Here is a 9,493-nt window from a genome sequence, read left to right on the forward strand (position 1 = left end):
CTAAAACATATTTCTTCGTCACTGTCGTATTTTGAACACTTACACGTCCTGCCAACTATAGTTCATATTAACAGATGAACTCTTGGTGACATAAGGACACCATAGAATAACAACATGGCTGTTTTCTTTACTACATATATAAAGATGAGTGCAGTACAGTCACTCAAAAACTATCCACACAAAACTATGTCGAAAAAATATGACACAACGATTGAAGAATTTTGACAACCCTACCGAGACAACAGGAGTCGCAGTGTTCATTGTGAAATTCATCGATCACCCCAAGTACAGATAGTTTTTTTGGGGACTGACTACATACTTTAGAGTGGAGAAGCATCAAGGAAAACACTCCTGGAAGTACAATCGTCTCCTTGTCATCATGAACCGTAACTCCCGTACATAACACGAGGATAGACTCCGTTACAGCGAGGGCAAAAATAGTACAGTGGTGACAAAGCGTAACGTGGATTTAATGGTGCGTTATGGTGTGGGTGGTGGTGGTGGTGATGAATGTGGGTGGTGGTGGTGGGTGTTGGTAGTTGTGGTTGATTGTGGTGGTTGTGGGTAGTAGTGGTAATATTGATAATGGTGGAAGAGGTGATATAGTGGTGGAAGAGATGGTATAGTGGTGGAAGAGATGGTGTAATGGTGGAAGAGATGGTATAGTGGTGGAAGGGGTGGTATAGTGGTGGAAGGGGTGGTATAGTGGTGGAAGGGGTGGTATAGTGGTGGAAGAGATGGTGTAATGGTGGAAGAGATGGTATAGTGGTGGAAGGGGTGGTATAGTGGTGGAAGAGGTGGTATAGTGGTGGAAGATATGGTATAGTGTGAATTTGGAAGAAGTGGTATAGTGGTGGAAGAGTGGTATAATTAATTGGAAAGAGATAGTTGTAATGGTGGAAGAGAGATGGTATAGTGGTGGAAGGGGTGGTATAGTGGTGGAAGAGATGGTATAATTGGTGGAAGAGATGAATTGTAATGGTGGAAGGGGTGGTATAATGGTGGAAGGAGATTGGTATAGTGGTTGGAAGGGGTGGTATAGTGGTGGAGAATTGGTATAGTGGTTGGAAGAGGGTATAATTGGTGGAAGAGATGGTATAGTGGAAGAGGTGGTATAGTGGTGGAAGAGTTGGTATAGTGGTGGAAGAGGTGGTATAATGGTGAATTGGTAGAGTGGTGGAAGAGTGGTATAGTGGTGGAAGAGAACAGTATGTGGTGGAGAGATGGTATAGTGGTGGAAAGGTGGTATAGTGGTGGAAGAGGTGGTATAGTGGTGGAAGGGGGTGGTATAGTGGTGGAAGGTGGTATAATGGTGAAGGGGGTGGTAGAGTGAATTTGGAAGGAGTGGTATAGTGGTGGAAGAGGTGGTATAGTGGTGGAAGAGTGGTATAGTGGTGGAAGAGGTGGTATAGTGGTGGAAGAGGTGGTATAGTGGTGGAAGAGGTGGTATAGTGGTGGAAGAGGTGGTATAGTGGTGATAATGTTGACAGTTGTGGAAAGAGTTGGTGGTGATAATGTTAAGAGTAACAGACAGCAGGGAACTTTCATTACAAAAACATTAAAAATGTAAAAACTAACGAGAACTCCAAAAACAATACTTAGCCATTTTGTTTCTGAAAAAAAAATCGTACACAATAAAATAACTGGGGTAAGGATGAGTGTTAAACTGTGACAATTTACTCCAAGTTTCAATGGAGCCAAGTACCACAGCTGAAGGCAGATGGTATATTGGACTTCAATAGACAACCGGAACATGAGAGCTCTAAGCGTTGTGTTGAATTTATGTACAGACAGACAGACAGACAGATATAGACGTGAATATATATAATTTAAAACATATGGCGAGTGACAATCGTGTAATCGTCCCTCTCACATGACTTATATATTTTCTACGTTTAAAAGTTGAAGACAAGACGGTGTGTGTGTGTGTGTGTGTGTGTGTGTGTGTGTGAGGTTTATATGTTATCTTCCAACCAGTTTGTACCACTTTCTCTACACTTTTCTTCCACCTTTCTCCACTTATATTACCCCCACTTTCTTTCAACACAGTCTCCCCGTGATCCACCTACACAAAAAAATAGCCACTACATGAATAAGATAATGAAAACCACCAAACGTCTTCGTCTCGTCACTCTTATCACCAATACTTGCAAGTCCACAGTCAGACGATGGAGAACGTTTAGACTCCAGTACACCAAGTCTCTTTCATCCCGGGACACGACCTCAGCCAGGAAAGTTGCGTGGGGGAGGTTGAAGACCATGGGGTTAACTCTTCCACCTTGAACCCCTCCCGAGAAGCTGAACTTCCTCGTCCTGAAGAAGTCTGTTATTTCTTCAGGTATAGAAGGGATTTAGAAGGTCGTCCACCGGCTGAGTGGTGGCCTTATGGTTACCTTCAGTGACTGGGGGCAGGCCAAACAACTGAAGAAAGTCACTTGCATTAACGACATGCCAGTGAAGCTGTGACCGCTGAACTCTGGGACAACGCAGTGTGGGGGATATTGATGAGGAAGAGGAGGAATAAATTAAGAGAACGTAAAAATAACAAGACTACTCCTTATGTGTGTTGTATTTACTAATCTATAATACATTAGTTAAACAATAAAACTACATAACATCATTTTAAACAGTAATGCATTTAATCTTGGCTACAGCTTCACAAACAATCATACGATGAAATTAAAATTGTGATGAATCCAATGAAAGTATTTTAGTGGAGTATTGTGGAGTATTTATAGTTTATTATATAATTTAAGCTTAAGTGACATAAAATATACCCGTAAGATACATCTGTCCTGCAACCGTTCTTAACCTAACCTAACACGGGGTCACTGCCACTATGTCCTGCACCGTCCACCTCACTCACTCACTAACACAACTTTCTCTACAGTTTTACGCCAACATAAGTTTCATTTTGATTTTATATACAGTTGCTTCAAGAACAGGTGTTATTAATCATCCACCCTTAGTTATCATACCAGTTATCAATTATCCACTCATAGTTATCATACGAAAGTTATGAAGCCTTAGTTTTTGTTATCATACCAGAGTTATCAATCCTTAGCTTTATCAAACGTTTACTTGTGTGATTGTGTTAGTTATCAAACCATGAGTTATCAATCAGCCACCCATTCTCGTGTTATCATACCCGCAGCAGACCATCAGCTGACCCCGCGGCAGGCCATCAGCTGACCCCGCGGCAGACCATCAGATGACCCCGCGGCAGACGATCAGATGACCCCGCAGCGGCGCAGCAGACCATCAGCTGACCAAAGAGCCTCATGTCTACAACACTCACACCACCAAGACAGGTTTGCCGACCCATCAACTTTCTACCTATATTTAATTTTCCTGGTTTCTCGTCACCTTCGTCCCTCAATTAAACTATTCTCCATCTAAGTGAGGTATTATAGTCTTCTCATCTGTCTAAGTGAGGTATTATAGTTCTTCTCATCTGTCTAAGTGAGGTATTATAGTTCTTCTCATCTGTCTAAGTGAGGTATTATAGTTCTTCTCATCTGTCTAAGTGAGGTATTATAGTTCTCATCTAAGTGAGGTATTATAGTTCTTCTCATCTGTCTAAGTGAGGTATTATAGTTCTTCTCATCTGTCTAAGTGAGGTATTATAGTTCTTCTCATCTAAGTGAGGTATTATAGTTCTTCTCATCTGTCTAAGTGAGGTATTATAGTTCTTTCATCTGTCTAGAGGTATTATAGTTCTTCTCATCTGTCTAAGTGAGGTATTATAGTTCTTCATGTCTAAGTGAGGTATTATAGTTCTTCTCATCTGTCTAAGTGAGGTATTATAGTTCTTCTCATCTGTCTAAGTGAGGTATTATAGTTCTTCTCATCTTCTAAGTGAGGTATTATAGTTCTTTCATCTGTCTATGAGGTATTATAGTTCTTCTCATCTGTCTAAGTGAGGTATTATAGTTCTTCTCATCTGTCTAAGTGAGGTATTATAGTTCTTCTTCTGTCTAAGTGAGGTATTATAGTTCTTCTCATCTGTCTAAGTGAGGTATTATAGTTCTTCTCATCTGTCTAAGTGAGGTATTATGTTCTTCTCATCTGTCTAAGTGAGGTATTATAGTTCTTCTCATCTGTCTATGAGGTATTATAGTTCTTCTCATCTAAGTGAGGTATTATAGTTCTTCTCATCTGTCTAAGTGAGGTATTATAGTTCTTCCTCATCTGTCTAAGTGTGGTATTATAGTTCTTCTCATCTGTCTAAGTGAGGTATTATAGTTCTTCTCATCTGTCTAAGTGAGGTATTATAGTTCTTCTCATCTGTCTAAGTGAGGTATTATAGTTCTTCTATCTGTCTAAGTGAGGTATTATAGTTCTTCTCATCTGTCTAAGTGAGGTTTATAGTTCTTCTCATCTGTCTAAGTGAGGTATTATAGTTCTTCTCATCTGTCTAAGTGAGGTATTATAGTTCTTCTCATCTGTCTAAGTGAGGTATTATAGTTCTTCTCTCTTCTATGAGGTATTATAGTTCTTCTCATCTGTCTAAGTGAGGTATTATAGTTCTTCTCATCTGTCTAAGTGAGTATTATAGTTTCTTATCTGTCTATGTGGTATTATAGTTCTTCTCTCTGTCTAAGTGAGGTATTATAGTTCTCTCATCTAAGTGAGGTATTATAGTCTTCATCTGTCTATGAGGTATTATAGTTCTTCTCATCTGTCTAAGTGAGGTATTATAGTTCTTCTCATCTGTCTAAGGTGGTATTATAGTTCTTCTCATCTGTCTAAGTGAGGTATTATAGTTCTTCTCATCTGTCTAAGTGAGGTATTATAGTTCTTCTCTATCTGTCTAAGTGGTATTATAGTTCTTCTCATCTAAGTGAGGTATTATAGTTCTTCTCATGTCTAAGTGAGGTATTATAGTTCTTTCATCTGTCTAAGTGAGGTTATTATAGTTCTTCTCATCTGTCTAAGTGAGGTATTATAGTTCTTCTCATCTGTCTAAGTGAGGTATTATAGTCTTCTCATCTAAGTGAGGTATTATAGTTCTTCTCATCTGTCTAAGTGAGGTATTATAGTTCTTCTCATCTGTCTAAGTGAGGTATTATAGTTCTTCTCATCTGTCTAAGTGAAATATTATAGTTCTTCTCATCTGTCTAAGTGAGGTATTATAGTTTTCTCTCTGTCTAAGTGAGGTGATAGTTCTTCTCATCTGTCTAAGTGAGGTATTATAGTTCTTCTCATCTGTCTAAGTGAGGTATTATAGTTCTTCTCATCTGTCTAAGTGAGGTATTATAGTTCTTCTCATCTGTCTAAGTGAGTATTATAGTCTTCTCATCTAAGTGAGGTATTATAGTTCTTCTCATCTGTCTAAGTGAGGTTATTATAGTTCTTCTCATCTGTCTAGAAGAGTATTATAGTTCTTCTCATCTGTCTAAGTGAGGTATTATAGTTCTTCTCATCTGTCTAAGTGAGGTATTATAGTTCTTCTCATCTGTCTAAGTGAGGTATTATAGTTCTCATCTGTCTAAGTGAGGTATTATAGTTCTTCTCATCTGTCTAAGTGAGTATTATAGTTCTTCTCATCTGTCTAAGTGAGGGTATTATAGTTCTCATCTGTCTAAGTGAGGTATTATAGTTCTTCTCATCTGTCTAAGTGGTGTATAGTTCTTCTCATCTGTCTAAGTGAGGTATAGTTCTTCTCTCTGTCTAAGTGAGGTATTATAGTTCTTCTCATCTGTCTAAGTGAGGTATAGTTCTTCTCATCTGTCTAAGTGAGGGTATTATAGTTCTTCTCATCTGTCTAAGTGAGGTATTATAGTTCTCATCTGTCTAAGTGAGGTATTATAGTTCTTCTCATCTGTCTAAAGTGAGGTATTATAGTTCTTCTCATCTGTCTAAGTGAGGTATTATAGTTCTTCTCTATCTGTCTAAGTGAGGTATTATAGTTCTTCTCATCTTCTAAGTGAGGTATTATAGTTCTTCTCATCTGTCTAAGTGAGGTATTATAGTCTTCTCACATCTAAGTGAGGTATTATAGTTCTTCTCATCTGTCTAAGTGAGGTATTATAGTTCTTCTCATCTGTCTAAGTGAGGTATTATAGTTCTTCTCATCTGTCTAAGTGAGGTATTATAGTTCTTCTCATCTGTCTAAGTGAGGTATTATAGTTCTTCTCATCTGTCTAAGTGAGGTATTATAGTTCTTCTCATCTGTCTAAGTGAGGAGTATTATAGTTCTTCTCATCTGTCTAGGTGGGATAGTCTTCTCATCTAAGTGAATTATAGTTCTTCTCATCTGTCTAAGTGAGGTATTATAGTTCTTCTCATCTGTCTAAGTGAAGTATTATAGTCTTCTCATCTGTCTAAGTGAGGTATTATAGTTCTTCTCACCTGTTTAAGTGAGGTATTCTCTCATTAAGGAAGGTCGTTCACTACTACCAGGTGGCTCCAGAGGTCAGGCAGATGGTTAAGTCACCCCTCCTCAGGTGACCTTCTCGGTAAGGTAAACCTTCAGGTATTACACAATCCTCCAACCTCTCCTCCTCCCTCCTCTGTCTGTCTGTCTGTCTTGTCTTTCTACTTTTTTTAAATTTTACAATGTTGTCTGTTGTAAATGTGTGTGTGTGTGTGTGTGTGTGTGTGTGTATGTGTGTGTGTGTGTGTGTGTTGTGTGTGTGTGTGTGTGTGTGTGTGTGTGTGTGTGTGTGTGTGTGTGTGTGTGTGTGTGTGTGTGTTGTGTGTGTGTGTGTGTGTGTGTGTGTGTGTGTGTGTGTGTGTGTGTGTGTAGGGGTCTGTTTGTGTGTGTAGGGGTCTGTTTGTGTGTGTAGGGGTCGTCTGTGTGTGTGTGTGTGTGTGTGTGTGTGTGTGTGTGTGTGTGTGTGTGTGTGTGGTGTGTGTGTGTGTGTGTGTAGGGTCTGTTTGGGTGTAGGGTCAGTCTGTGTGTGTGTGTGTGTGTGTGTGTGTGTGTGTGTGTGTGTGTGTGTGTGTGTGTGAGGGTCTGTTTGTGTGTGTAGGGGCCGTCTGTGTGTGTGTGTGTGTGTGTGTGTGTGTGTAGGGGTCTGTTTGTGTGTGTAGGGTCTGTTTGTGTGTGTAGGGTCGTCTGTGTGTGTGTGTGTGTGTGTGTGTGTGTGTAGGGTCTGTTTGTGTGTGTGTGTGTGTGTGTGTGTGTGTGTGTGTGTGTGTGTGTGTGTGTGTGTAGGGGTTGTTTGAGGTGATGTCTGTGTGTGTGTGTGTGTGTGTGTGTAGGGGTCTGTTTGTGTGTGTGTGTGTGGGTCTGTTTGTGTGTGTGTGTGTGTGTGGTGTTGGGTGTGTGTATTGCCTCAGTATAACCCATTCTCCACATCTTCATCTATTCATTATTCACCCATTCTCTCCTATTCTCACCATTATTCAATTATCCTACACAGAAATCCTATTTATCCTCTCATTCATCCTAGAAAATCCTTCCCACATCCTTCATCCTATCTACGTCCTTCACTAAACACTACCTAGAAATGTACTCTCTCTCCTATCCGAGTACTTTTTTAAATCATAATTCACGAGTTCTTGTTAAATCCTATCCGAGTACTATTTTAATCCTATTCACGAGTACTTATTAAATCCTAATTCACAAGTACCTGTTAAATCTTATCCTCGAGTACTTCTTAAATTCTACTCACAAATACTCACTAAATCCCATCCGAGTACTTAATGACTCTTACCTACGAGTACTTATTAAATCCTATCCTTGAGTACGAATCAAATCCCATCCTCGAGTACTTAGCATTCCCTCCTGCCAATGAGTATATATAAGACATCATTACCCAGTCATTACTAATCACGTTTCAGTCTATTAAACACGAAGATCGAAGCATTATGACACGAAGATCAAAGCATTATGACACGAAGATCAAAGCATTATGACACGAAGATCGAAGCATTATGACACGAAGATCGAAGCATTATGACACGAAGATCAAAGCATTATGACACGAAGATCGAAGCATTATAACACGAACATCGAAGCATTATGACACGAAGATCGAAGCATTATGACACGAAGATAAAAGCATTATGACACGAAGATCGAAGCATTATGACGAAGATCGAAAGCATTATGACACGAAGATCGAATCATTATAACACGAAGATCGAAGCATTATAACACGAAGATCGAAGCATTATGACACGAAGATCGAAGCATTATAACACGAAGATCGAAGCATTATGATACGAAGATCGAAGCATTATGACACGAAGATCGAATCATTATAACACGAAGATCGAAGCATTAAGACACGAAGATCGAAGCAGTATGACACTCGGGAGACCTTCGCACACCTACGAGAGAATATAATAATTGTTCCATTGTTATGTACTGAGATGCCGAGCACTATATGATGAGGGAAGGGAAGTAATGTTTGGTAACTCGATCACATCCGGGAAATAAACAAAATCTATAATGCCAGATGGCGAAACATTCCTATAAATTCACTAAATGAAGAATTATATCACAGGATCGCTAAGTCTAGGCTTGTACAGCAAATTATAATACATATATATTTTTTCCACCCGTGTGACACATTCCTGACGATACGAGACACCCCCAAAAAAATAAAAATAAAATAAAATAAATAAATAAACACGGAAAACTATATAAATAAAGTTTATTAATTATCTTGTTAATGGACGTTTATTTGACGAACATAATGGTAGGTGGAATAAATTTAGGTAACGCTAAAGTAGTCTGTATCTGCAACAATAACTTGGTAGAGTTGATGTGGTCTTACCTTCGAAAGTCCTTGTAAATATCCCGAGTCTCCAGGATGGTATCTGTCTTATGTCTATTCTTAATTACGAAACATTTTGATTCACAATAAAATAAATTTCAATATTGGTATTGCTGTTCTTGATCTATGTCCTTCCGCTTGCCTGAACAAAAACATTAACTTGTCAACGGAATAACCACTGTTTACAAGTACCACATTCTTTGGCTGCTAAACCATTGCTTCCCGAGTGACAATTAATCCCGCGAAGCAAAAAAACAAAACAAAACAACTTTAGCGTCTTGTAAATGTCGGCAAAGTTGTCGACCCTCACTGTTTGCCACGCGAGAAACTGGGTGGGACCTTCGCCCTGTATCACCCCACCTCTTACTAGCACGGCGCGAGGCACACTGACTCACTCACTCAATCTAGGTCCCCGTAAAACAGCTGAGTGAATGAGTTCGTGCGTGTGTCTTTCTCTTTCTCTCTCTCTCCCTTACTGCCGAGACCGAGAGAGAAATCGTCGACGTCACACCTGACCCAGAAGCTACTTTGTGTGTGTGTGTGTGTGTATGAGCGCGCTCGACCAAAAGTTGCAGGTACTCTATATACTTATTCAGATGTCAGATTCACATTTACCCTAACGCATGTTGGTATTTGAGAAAAACAATACAACTTAACCTCCCAGCTACACAGGTTATATGAGCTCTGAGGAAGACGTACCAGACGAGTGATTAGTGCAAGACATCCATCACTCACACACGTCAGTCTCCCTTCGATAACAT

General features: G+C 39.5%; 1 protein-coding gene across 1 annotated transcript in view; it reads right to left on the minus strand.

Annotated features, from left to right (window-relative positions):
* Positions 1-9,121, minus strand: part of LOC121867284 (brain-specific serine protease 4-like) — a 120,305-nt gene extending 111,184 nt beyond the window's left edge. The window contains exon 1 of the mRNA XM_042367173.1: positions 8,733-9,121. The gene's annotated coding sequence lies outside the window, so the exon portion shown is untranslated. The remainder of the gene's footprint in view (positions 1-8,732) is intronic.
* Between the last annotated feature and the right edge of the window lie 372 nt (positions 9,122-9,493).

The sequence above is a fragment of the Homarus americanus genome, unplaced genomic scaffold, assembly GCF_018991925.1.
Source record: "Homarus americanus isolate GMGI-L3 unplaced genomic scaffold, GMGI_Hamer_2.0 scaffold6317, whole genome shotgun sequence".
In the NCBI taxonomy this organism is placed as follows: domain Eukaryota; kingdom Metazoa; phylum Arthropoda; class Malacostraca; order Decapoda; family Nephropidae; genus Homarus; species Homarus americanus.